Source organism: Ictidomys tridecemlineatus, chromosome 16, assembly GCF_052094955.1.
Source record: "Ictidomys tridecemlineatus isolate mIctTri1 chromosome 16, mIctTri1.hap1, whole genome shotgun sequence".
Taxonomy (NCBI): Eukaryota; Metazoa; Chordata; class Mammalia; order Rodentia; family Sciuridae; genus Ictidomys; species Ictidomys tridecemlineatus.
The window spans coordinates 31,851,621-31,864,531 of NC_135492.1; the positions used below are offsets into that span (position 1 = coordinate 31,851,621).

Below are 12,911 nucleotides of genomic sequence, written 5' to 3' on the forward strand. Positions count from 1 at the left end.
GATTCCTGCAAGACATTTTGGCTGTGGTCTTTCTGGGAGACTGTGCTAAAAGTTCCTGGGACATTCCTGTGTTTGGATTGTCATACATGACAGATGAGCTATATGCTTATTTGATGTGTTTTAGAAAGATTCAACTGCTTCTCTTCTTTTTATTTTTTGCTTAATTATTGCATTTAAATGCAATACCTACCAAACTTTCATTGTAAGCACATTTAATTATTGAATTGTTCTTTTAAACAGAGATGTCTTACTAAGGCTTGTTTCAGCATTTCCTTAATCTGCATGTATTTCTTTTAAGTAGAAATAGTATGCATGTGTTTAAATTAGACAATTTTTCTATACTGTGTAGAAAATCTCTTTTTATTACTTCATAAAAAAGACAGATTAGAATGCTGCAACTTTAAATTAATAATCTGTACACTTTCCTCTAACCTGCGCTTATGTAGAGATTATTAAAAGTTTTAAAAACATAACTGACTATAAGCATTTTATAACTTTTTCAGTTTTTTTTTCATTAAAATGCCTATTTCTATTCTAATCCTATTTCTAAAGCTGACAAAACTGGTTGAGTCTTTATTATCCTAAAGGTATTTTTAAGAGACTGCTTCATATTGCCCTGTAAACATTGTGTAAATGTAATTTGATACATGTTTTTGCAATTTAAAATATTGTGTATTGCAAGTGGTTTTACAAAAAATACTGAGTAGTAAAACTTTTACAATTACAATAGTGTAATTTAAAGTTTTAATGAAAGAAAAACTGAATGGCACTAGATGAGCAGTCAGTCTTCTGAGATTTTTGTAATAATATAACCTGATGAACTTGTAATTTTTTGAATAAATAATTTTCATGTTTTTTTTTCCATTCATTAAGACAAATTTTCTGAACTTCCCTCTTTTTCAATTTCAATTTCTTGTTTAAAACCAAGTATTAACTGTCCTGCTTTCCATACCTTTGCTTTTTCAAGTTTTGCAAAAAATATTGTATTTCTTGCTCCCCTAAAAATTCTTGGTTTTGATTAGAAGACATACCTAAAAAAATAATAAAAAGTTATTTCACTTACTATTGTGAATAACTCTGCAATTATGTAAAACTTTATCAAAGTGGGGGGGAATAGCCACAGAACAGTATGATTCAAGGTGATTATTACTCAAGAAATACATAGAATTTACTACAACATGATGACAAAAACCTTGAAAATTTTGAAAATTATCTTAAGAAATTATAGCACCACAGATGAGGACAAAATGCAAACTGACTAATATTACTACAACAATGTCAAATTATAGCCCTTCACTTCAACATATTCAGAATCCACCTGTGACTCAAGTGTTTCAGGAAATGAATATCTCTTATTTGTTTATTTATATTTTTATCTTTGGGGGGATTATTTCATAAGAGAACACAGGGGTATTCTATCACCAAACTAGATCCACAGGCATTTCTCCATATCTATATCTATATACTTTTTTTTAAAGACAGTTTATTAAAAAGATGATGAAATTTATTTTAAACTGGCATTCCACTGTCTCAGCTTTCCAGTTATGTGCAATTAAATTTATATATCATTGCACATCACCTTTTTTTTTTGTTTACTTCGTAACTTCCAAATATTTTCCGAAATGACTATAATGATCTAATTGAACAGATTTTGAATAGAAATATCCGAATGAAAATAATAGCTCACACAATAAAAAGTATAATAAACTCAAGCAAACAAACAATGTAATACTAGTAATTGAGAGTTCAAAAATTGATGTTGTTAATTATATAAGTAATGCCAGAAAACCACCTGAAATGTATTTAATGAACTAAATATCAATGTAGAAAATTGAAAAAAAAATTAGAAAAAATAGCAAGAAAAAGTTAGAAATTATATACTAAAAATATTCTTTTAAAAACCATGTCTCAGGCTGGGGACACAGGTCACATGTTTTAATTCTTGCCTCACATGCAAAAGAATGGGCTTAATCCCCAGCACGTCCCCCCACCCCACACACACAGTCTCATAAATTAGAAATTTGAGGAAGAAAATATATCAAAGGCTAGAATTAATTAAAATACACAGGTACTGCTGGAAGATGTGGTACATGACTGTAATCCCAGTATCTGGGGAGACTGATGCAGGAGCACTATAAGTTCAAAGACAGACTCAGCAATGGTGAGGCACTAAGCACCTCAGTGAGATCCTATATACTTTTATTTAATTCAAAAGTAATGATCAAATAAACATTGAAGGTAATAAAATAAAATAATCACTATAAAATCTATGAAATACAAATTAAGGCAGTTTTTCTCATAGTAGAAAAATTTATATAAAATCAACAAAATTTGAAATCTACAGAAATAAGTTCTTTCTCATCAGAAATTTAAGTAGAAATAAGCTAATTTGTAAAAAACTAAACAGAAAACAATGTGATTAACAAGATTAAACCTAAAAATATATTAACTATGTCAGATGCAAATCTACATAATGTTTTCTTAAGATATAAGGTCACAAAAGTCTAAAAACAAAAAGATATAACAAATATTACACTCAAAATTGCAAAGGTTATGATACTTACATAAGTGAGAGACAAAGTACAATATCATATAAAGATAAATATGACTAATCACTGGAATACAATCATAGTCAAAATATTTGTAACTCCAATCATGTTTTTTATATATAGAAAGAAATCACAGAAAAAAATTCAACAGCATAAAAAGCAACACAATAATAGTAGGATACATCTATCCCCAGTTGATGTAAATAAAAAAAAAATCATTGCATTAGTACTCAGGGAATAAAAATACTTCAAAAAGCATTAAAAACTAATTAGGTTTACAGAGGCAATCTTCTTTATAGTGTATGAAATATTGTTCCAAAGACATCAGGTTAAAAATACAAAACAAATGTTAAATATATTAAAATATTGAAGTTGCTTTGTAACATAAAATAGTAAGTTGGAAAGCAAAAGTGAAAGTGATATTCAAAATTTATGAATATGAGTTTAAAGCCACATTCAGCAATTAAGCAAGGCCCTAAGCAAATTACCTAGGTACTGTCACAAAATAAAATATAAAAACAGCTGCCAGCTAGGCACAGTAATATACACCTGTAATTCAAGAAGCTTGGGAGACTGAAACAGCAGGATTGTGAGTTAAAAGCCAGCCTCATAAACAGCAAGGTGCTAAGCAAATCAAGGAGACCATGATTCTATGTAAAATTAAAAAATGGGGCTTTAGATGTAGCTTGTGGACAAGTGCCCCTGAGGTCAATCCCCAGTACACTTCCCCAAAAAGAGCTGTTGATGTGGCTCAGTGGTTAAGCACCTGTTCTTAAAAAAAAAAAGGCCAGTAGCACCCCCAAAAATCTAAGAAGACTATGTAATACCAAACAATCAATATTATTTTTGTGTAAACAAAATAAGTTATTTGAACAATTCTTTAGAATATTCTTGGTACATCAATAACTATACATACTAAAAAAATTTCAATAGTAATTCCTGATATAAAATAATAAAAGCTACAATATTCAATGGAATGAGGTTAAATGAGAAAGCCATGGGTAATAAAATTGAAAGTATATCAATTAGCCCTCAACTTGATGGTCAAATCAAAATATATTTACAGACCTATTCTCATTAAATAACATTCAAAAGAGACCAATGTGGCAAGTAAATCAAATATCATTTCAAATGACTACATGAAGGCAATTTGGAATGAAAAAGTTAGAAATCTTTTCAAAGATAATAAATTATATAATATCTATAATGATCAACATTCAGGAGAGTATATTAATTAAAATAGTAATTCACACCCCCTCACCAAAAAAATACCAGGTAATTCTACTTCTGAGAGATATTTACTGTAGCCAAATATAAAGACCAAAAAGAATGGCATTAGGGATGAAAAAGTAAGAAAAAGGAGAACTTGTTTGAAGAAAAAATGTGATACAAATTTTCTAGAAAAAAAATGTTACAAAAAAATTTAAATGAACAGAACTAACCAGTAAATTTAAAATATATAAGATAATAAGTTCAGCAAAGATATACACTTTTGACCACAATTACATATTTGACAAATATATAAAAGATAAAAGAATTGTAAACATCTTTATGGTACATTTAAAAAGCTAATGTCTTACTCCTAGACAAAAGAACAGATTTATATATGTAGAGATGATGAATATGCCATTAATTCTAGCTACTTGGAAGGCTGAAACATGGAAATACAATTCCAATTTTTGCCACTTAGCAAGAGTCTATTTCAAACTAAAAGTCAAAAGGGGGTGATGATGTAGTTCAATATTACAAGAACCTCTGCGTTCAATCAGCTGTATATGTATGTGTATGTGTATGTGTTTGTGTGTGTGTGTATATGTATGTTTATATATAAAACAAACTTTAGATATATTACATGATTAAGCACAAAAGCAGAGTAAATAATCAAGGCAATATACAATCATATATAAAACAGGGGTAATATTTTTACTTGTAAGTAAAAGCATAGAAAACTTTATTGAATATTGGCATATGGGTCACATGCAGTTTAATTTTACCTAATGTTGTCCTAAAGTGACGTCATGATAATTTCTATTCAATTATTACATATAGATATGAAAACAAAAACAGTATCACTAATGTGAGAAAACATAATGAACAACACTGAAGGTCTCTAAAGAATGAGATTCAAAAAAGACACAAGAATTAGAGAAATGTTACCTACAATATTATGAATAATTGTATTACAATAGAAATCTTTCTTTTAATTTTTGTAGTGATAGATGGATAGAATGCATTTATTTCATCCATTTATTTTTAGGTAGTGCTAAAGATAAAACACAATACCTCACATGTGTGAGGCAAGCCCTCTGCCACTAAACTACAGCCCAAGCCCTAAAAATTCTTCTTTAAACCACATTGATAAGCTATACTTACATTTCCACTAGGTGTAGGTATTGTGAAATACTGCTATTCATTACATGGTAGAAAAACTTTACAGAATATTCAATATAAGCATTCATATAAAGTTCTGATGAGAAAAATTTGAATGAATAAATATTTAAATTATATTAAAGAAACTCTCCTGTAATATTAATACCTTACAATGGTTTGCCTAGAGATATTTGGAAATAAGCAGATTTTATAGGGAGCCTCCAAATGCAAATAAATGCCAAGTTATGCATATCCTCACAGTCATTGTGAAATAGTTTGTAGGTAGGACAAGAGTTTGTTTCTCCGCCTTAGAATGCCCTGCAATTTTCCCTAGGAACTAGTCAAGTAATTAAATACATGTGCAATGTAAAGCTGCTATGGCAGTGCCCTGCTTGAAAAGGCTCTGCACTAGAGTATTATCAGCCTGAAACATAATCTCTGGCACACAACTCCTTGGAATAAAGAAACTCTCTTTTTAGACAAGCACAATGGTTCACTGAGTCTAAATCTGTCCACAAAACAGTAAGTTTATACAATGGACTTTCTTGAGAGCTACTCAAAACTCCTAACACTGCACATTGCAACTTAGTATATAACTGATATATAAGCTGCATAATGTTGCTAAGTTTGTAATCTGCCTAGTAATAAAGTGAACAGTGTGTACTAGTGATGCCAATGACCTAAATTAACCTGTTGATATAAATAAAGCTTGGCAGTTTGGCCTCTCTGTCACTATGCCACATTTCCTGTCACTTATCTGTGTCTTCTTTTGATTTTCTTTTTTTTTAAAAAAAAAAGAGAGTGGGGGAGAGAGAGTGAGAGAGAGAGAGAGTGGGGGAAAGAGAGAGAGAGAGAGAGAGAGAGAGAGAGAGAATTTTAATATTTATTTTTTTCAGTGGACACCACATCTTTGTTCGTATGTGTTGCTGAAAATCAAACCCAGGCTGCATGCCTGCCAGGAAACTGAGCTACCACTTGGGCCACATCCCCAGCCCTTCTTCTTTTGATTTTCCTACAATATTTTGTTAATTGAAATGTAGGGAGATCAGGGAAGAACAGGAAGGAGCTTAAATAATTGATATGCATGGTAAACAGAGAGTATGAAATGCTCTTTAATGATTGGAACTGAAACAAACCTAGGTTTGAAAAAATATTTTCTGTCAGATTTTAGCTTATTAATTAACATTTTTAAATGTAAATTTCTCTTTATTTTTGCGCCTCTTATCTCTATTTTTTGCTTCATTGATTTCTACCCAATTTGATATGTCTACTGTCACTTTTCTCTTCAAATCCCAAGGTTATTTCATTGGAAACCAAGTGGTGACAAAGGATTACATAGAGACATCAATACTTTTTTTTGATGGAATATGTCACATTTTGTTATTTTCTTGGTAACTAAAGACGTCTTTTAATGTTACACTCATTAGGAAAAAAAGAAAGAGAAAATATCCAATAAGAGTTTACAAAATTATTTTCTCAAATATGTTTTTTCCTAGACAAAAACACTAAAATACTTAGAAACCATTTTCATTCTCTACATTGTAATCAGTACTTAGAAAAGATAAGTTACACCTAAAAAGAAAAAAAATCTTTAACATTTTTGTCTACATAAACAAATACCCAATCTTTGTACTAAAAACAAGAAACAAACTTATTAATGCAGAATAGATGCTACCATAAGATACTCTATAAAGTTAAAAAAATAAATATTGTTTTTTAATTAAAAATCCTGAATGAAATTTAAGCTCACCAATAAAGAGTAGGTTTTTACAGATCTCTAACATCACATCTCCATATAAAGTCTGCTGGGAGGGGTCCAGGAATTTCCATTCCTCTTCTGAAAATTCAATGACCACATCCCTTAATGTCAATGGTTCCTGAAATAAAAATGAATACATATTACATAAACCATATGATTAATAACATAGTACTTAATTTCATACAAATATTAATGAGAGTTAAAAAAGGTGGCTTTCACATATGGTAGTGATATCAACCATTCAATAAGATACATTTTTTTGTGGTGCCCGGGACTGAAACCAAGGCGTTTTGCATGAAAGGCAAGCACTCTACCAACTGAGCTATATCCCCAGCCCCAATAATTCATTTTAAGCAGTAAAATTGGTGGATAATTTTGGTATAATGAAATCAAGCCAGCAGCACATGTAAAGCAAAACACTGAAGCAAAAAAAGTGGAAAAAAATCCAACATAATTCCAAAGGATAAATAATAGTTGCAATTAGTTAATGAATATTCAAAAGAAGAACCACCAAACAAATCAATGATACTTGAGATATGCATAGCAAAACTGTAAGTAATAACTATACTCATATGACAGTGGTCACCTTAATGTGTAGAAGACATAAGAGATCACTAAAGACACATCAAAACTTTCAATAATCCACATAATTATTTGAATGTTTATCTCCAAAGTTGTCTATCTTCTCATTATTTAAATATACCATAAATCTATACTGTATTTTAAAAATTACTTTTACAACATCACAACTCACTTCTAAAACAAAAGAATAAAATTTTTAACTATCAAACTATTACAAAAAACTTGGTACTTGGGTCAACTTGAATCACATGGCACAAAGTTATAACAAAAAATAAAAATAATAAAAGCAAATTAAGTGAATAGATCATTAATCTCTCAGTTCATAAGGAAACTGACATATCATGTTTAACATTCCCAGATTTGTAAAACCACTCTAACTGTGAAACTGTATCCTCACTTGGCTCATTTCAAAGTAGAAATTGAGAGAATACTAAGCAGTTAAGAAAAAAAAAATTCTGAAAGGCTCTTGCACCCTAAATGCCTCTCTGACAGTTTGGAAATACTCCTTTTACCAGGGTCTCAGTTATCACTAGTGAACAAACACATACATGAAGTTAGTTTAACATTCTGATCTGTGATGTCTTTCTTCTGATTCAGCATTATGTTTTTTTTTTTTAATTTAGAGATTTAATCCAGGGGCACTCTACCCCTGAAATGCATTTCAAGAAGTTTGCTTTTTTTTTTATTTTGATAAATGGGCTTACAATGTTGCTTAGGGTCTATTAATTACTGAGTCTTGAATCATATTTACTTTTTTCCTACCTCATTTTTCCACATCACAATGATTACAGGTTTGTGCCACCAGTCCTGACTCTGCAACCACATTTGATACCAAATGTGCAAACTTGCATAACAACCAATATTTCAACAACTAGTAGTCCAATAATTCAGTTCTGATACCATTCAGTATAGATCCCACAAGTTTGGTGTTCACTACTATCAAATTTTACTGAGGTGACAGTTTTAAGCCCCAGAATAGAACAATATTTATATTTATAATTCATTTCCTATAAATTAGGGGTCTCTACATCAACTCACTCAAGTTACTTATACTGATAAAAAGAGAACACACTTATGTATACCAGCTTGTTATAAATTATATAAATCTGGAAGCTGATAATTGAAACCTTGCATAGAATCTAAAAAAATGTCAGAGGAAAATGCGACACTATATAGGCCATTTAAGGAAATAATTGGTTGAAGATATTACCTCCAATTTTTATATTCTGTCATAGAAGAGCTTCTTTCCCACTATGAATTACAAGATCCTCACTATTTTAAATATGCTGATTCAGATACTCATTTTGAATAATCCCATTTTTTACATGAAATAATATTTAATTTACACTTTTACATTCAGGGGTAAGAACAAAATATTTGTTAAAAAAACCAGGTTGGTATTCTCTAGATAATTTCCTTTATATGAAACCCTTAGAATATTGAGCCATCTCATGGCAGCCCAAACCAACATACACACAATTTTCTTAAAACTCCTAAGTATTCATTGGCTTCAGGGTAAAGGATACTTCATTTGGAATTTTGATTTTTTTTTTTTTTTTGGTACAGGGGTATTCTACAACTAAGATATATTCTAGGCCTTTTATTTATTTATTTATTTATTTAGACAGTCTCTCACTAATTTGCTATACTAACTTTCAGCTTTGATCTTTCTTCCTCAATCTCCAGGTTGTTGTAATTACTGACATGTCATAATATGCCCAGAAAGATATGAATGTTCTAACCTCCTTTGGTCCATTTTTATTTCACCTTATTTATTTGCTATTTTTTCTAAAAAGAAACCCTTGACAGCCTAAGATTTTGGATGCATCCATATATTATGTTTGATTAATTTGAAGTATTGCAAAATAGATTTAGAAAAACAAAAGCTGCTTATTACCTATCTCTGAATTTTTTCCAATCTGACATTCTAGAAATAGCTCCACAGCAATGAAAATTAGAGCCACAGGTACACCTAAGATCTAACTTAACCTTCAGTGATGTTCTTTTTCAGGCTCAAAAAGTTACCTTAGTTTGAATACAATTTTATTTAAAATTTGCATCTATCTTTTCTCTTTGGCAACTTTTTTTAATCTTTCAAATATCCGTGATAAATTGCATTTTATAGGTAATAAAAATATTAGACTAAGTGAGACATGCTCAATCCACCGTCCTATTTACTTAATTATTTAGTTACCACCCCAAACTTGAGGCATTACATTATGTCTTCCAATAAGCATATAGTGAGTTTTTTCTTGAAGACATTTGCATAAACACACTAGCATTTTTTTTTCCCTAAATCCTTGCTGCAGCTTATTCTCCTTTCAAATTCTGGCACCCTATAATCAATCATCCCTACATTAGTAAGAAAAAGGAGGACCAAAATCATATTTGCCTTTTTTTTCAGTTACAGAATCAATAGATCTGAGCAGTAATGTGTTTCAGGGGAGCTGAACCTAAAATTTGGGGAAGATAATATTAATATTCCAATATCTGAACTATTTAGATGAAACCTATAAAGGATATTCCTATAATCTCTAGAGTATCTAGAGTATCCAGCTAGTCCAACAAGGTGTTCCATTCCCTGATGACAAGCTGCTGTGTAGGAAGAGAGGATTACACACAGGTTGGCATTCTCTAGGTAATTCAACAAACATGGAACCTGTGGGCACCTTGGGTCAGCTTCATGTAATTTATACCCCATAGCCACTCAAAGACATGGCAGATACTGAAGAGACACCACACTCTAAACTTTCTTAAGGGGGTCCTAAACTTGCTGTCTATGCTTATGAAAGACAAATAAACAAAAGTTCAAAGATTTTCTTATTTTAATATCAAGGATTAAACTCATCAGTGCCTACACACTGAGCAACACTTACCTCCACTTAATATTTTTAAATTCAACATATTAATTCTCTCACGTCAGCATATTAAAATGCTGAGATTATGAACTTGCATCTTCACACCTGACATTAGGTACAAATACTTTTTAAAGAGTTTCATGTTATAACCTCATGTTCCTCTCATGTAAAAGTACAACCACTCACATGCACACACACAATCACTTTTTAAAATTCCTTACAAAACTAAGAGGAAAAGATGAATTAAAACTCCATGTAATTTGAAATATTCCAGGGAATAATACTTCATAATATATAGCAGAGAAAATATGGCATTTAGGAAACTCATGCTTGCCTACATTGGAAGATGCACTTTAAAAAGTGAATGCCCCCTGATAAGGAAAGAGAAACTGAAAACTCCATGGACCACAACTGCTCTCAAATATGAATTATTTGTATGAGTCAAAATTCTCACGTCCTGATCCTGTATTTAACAATCACTCTGAAGGGGTGTAGGTAAGAAAATACAGAGCTGATTTCAGGCCAGACAGAGGTCACCAATCAGAGGACAAAAAGTAAAATCCTGACTGTCAACCCCATTCTTAGGGCCAGACGTGGCAGTATATTGAGCTCTTTCAAATTTAGACAAGGTTTAAAAGATTACAAAGGTGACCTCAGGAAACTGCAGGTTCTCACAATTAGTTATGAATACTTTTACTCAGCCTATTTGTTTTTATTTTATAATGCCCAGCCCTGAAGTCTTCTTATTTTTGAAATACTCTAGACTCTGAAAGTCAGAGGGAATGGGCCCATTACAAAGCCACCCAGGAATCCAAAAACCTGGAGATAGATCAAGAGATTTGCCTGAGACAGAGATGAATTGTTTCTCAGATTTTGAAGCCTTACCTCTATTCTTTGGTTTTTCCTTGGATTCAATAATTCTCACCTCAATCATTTTTATTTTATAATTTTTACCTGAATAGAGAACATACCATGCTTAGACACCTGTGCCTATGAGTGTAAGGTGAATAATTCCAATTCAGGCTGTAGGACGCAAAAATAACAAATTGTAAATTATATTCCTTCTAGACAGAGCTTTCCATGTGCAAGAATACCTGGCCGAAAAAGGGGATATAAGTATTTAATGTTGAATATAAATTTATATCAATTATCAAGGATAATAATACCAAAGACAGATTCACAAATGCAAATAATAAAGTGAGAATAACTTTACATTTTTTGGATTTCATAACCTTCATACTCTGACTAAATAAGGCTTTTTTGTTTGTTTGTTTGTTTTTGTTCCAGAGATAGACATTATAGTTGGAAGAAATAATATGATTAATATATGTGTAACTGAACTTTTAGAGTTTGTAAGGAAAATAACAAAATAAATAATTATAAAAATGTATAAATAAATTCCTATAAATTCTTATAACTTATAGGTTATTAGAAATGATTGGTATTTTATAATAATTTAAGTTATAAAATAATTAAACATTACATTATATAATAAAATTATGATTATAATTTCTAAGTAATTTTTTAAATATTTTTAACCCAATGTATTCATAATTTTATCATTCCAACATAGAAACAATGAAAATTGTTAGCTAACTACATGTATTTTTCATTAAGCTTTCAAATATCACACTTCTTTACACTTCTAATACTTCTCAATGTAGATCAACCACATTCCAAGAACTCATTAGCCACATGTTGCAAATGGCTGTCACATCACAAGTGTATATCTGATATGCTGTGATTCCCTGGACTGCAGATAATTGAATGACTAAAACCCTCCTTTCTTATCAGAGGTGAGGAAATATGTCTTCCTTAACAATATTTCTTCTTTAAACCAAATGAGAAATAAATGGTATTTTTAGACCCAGGAGTGTGCTATAAGGTGAGAGTTGCCTAAGGCAGGAAATTCTTCCAAACTGAAAACTGTTAAGGTCAGTAGCCTTTTTATATATTAGACAGAAAACACAGGATGATGTAAATCCAGGGAAAAGTGTCCTCGTGTCTTCATATCTGCCTACACCTTGAAACTGAAATTTAGTTGTGAACAAAAAGATTAACTTTTCTGTTTGTTTTGCCATTGGGCCTTCATCCTAGTGATCCAGCAATGGTTGTCTGGTTTATTTTTTGTTGCAGAGTATGCTGTGAGTTAAAGTACTAATAACATCTTAATGTCTACATGAATTTTGGCATTACTCAATATGATTTTATAGGACTTTCAACATTAAATCAAGAAAAATAAATTCAGTGCTTCTTCCAAGCCTAAATCTATGTAGTTAACTTGAAATTAGAATGTTTTGAATTCTGGCATCCTGTTTCCATTAAATGTATTTAAGCTATTAAGTATTACAAAGCTGTTAATTATCACAAACTACCAGCAAACTATTTCACGATTCAAATGAGCAGTTTATGAGCAAGCCAAATTTGGACTGGGTTTATTTGGGCTATTCTGATTTCAACAGATACTTTACAAGTGTAAGCTCAGCTATTTGACATGGTTACCCTGTTTCTAAAAGAGAGATGGCTGTCCACTGTGGTCTTTTCATTCTCATCCACATAGCCTCTTCTCCTTCATAAGCCTAAATGAGCTTCTTCTTAAGATGATGAGGTTTACAAAGACAAAAACAGGAAGAATTCAAGACACTTTAGATCTAAGCACTATACCAGTACATTTTCATATTCTCTCTCTTCTATTTGGTGTAATATAACAGCTATTTTTAAATTCACATATTGGCAAAGAGATACTGCCTCTTCATAAGGACAGTTATAAAAGAGTATTGCCAATTGCTGAGA

The 12,911-nt window shown here is 31.0% G+C and overlaps 1 long non-coding RNA gene across 1 annotated transcript in view; it reads right to left on the reverse strand.

Moving 5' to 3' along the window:
- Positions 1-6,697: 6,697 nt before the first annotated feature.
- Positions 6,698-12,911, reverse strand: part of LOC144371519 (uncharacterized) — a 37,913-nt gene continuing 31,699 nt past the window's right edge. Inside the window, exon 2 of the long non-coding RNA XR_013431478.1 lies at positions 6,698-6,796. This is a non-coding gene — a long non-coding RNA (uncharacterized LOC144371519). The remainder of the gene's footprint in view (positions 6,797-12,911) is intronic.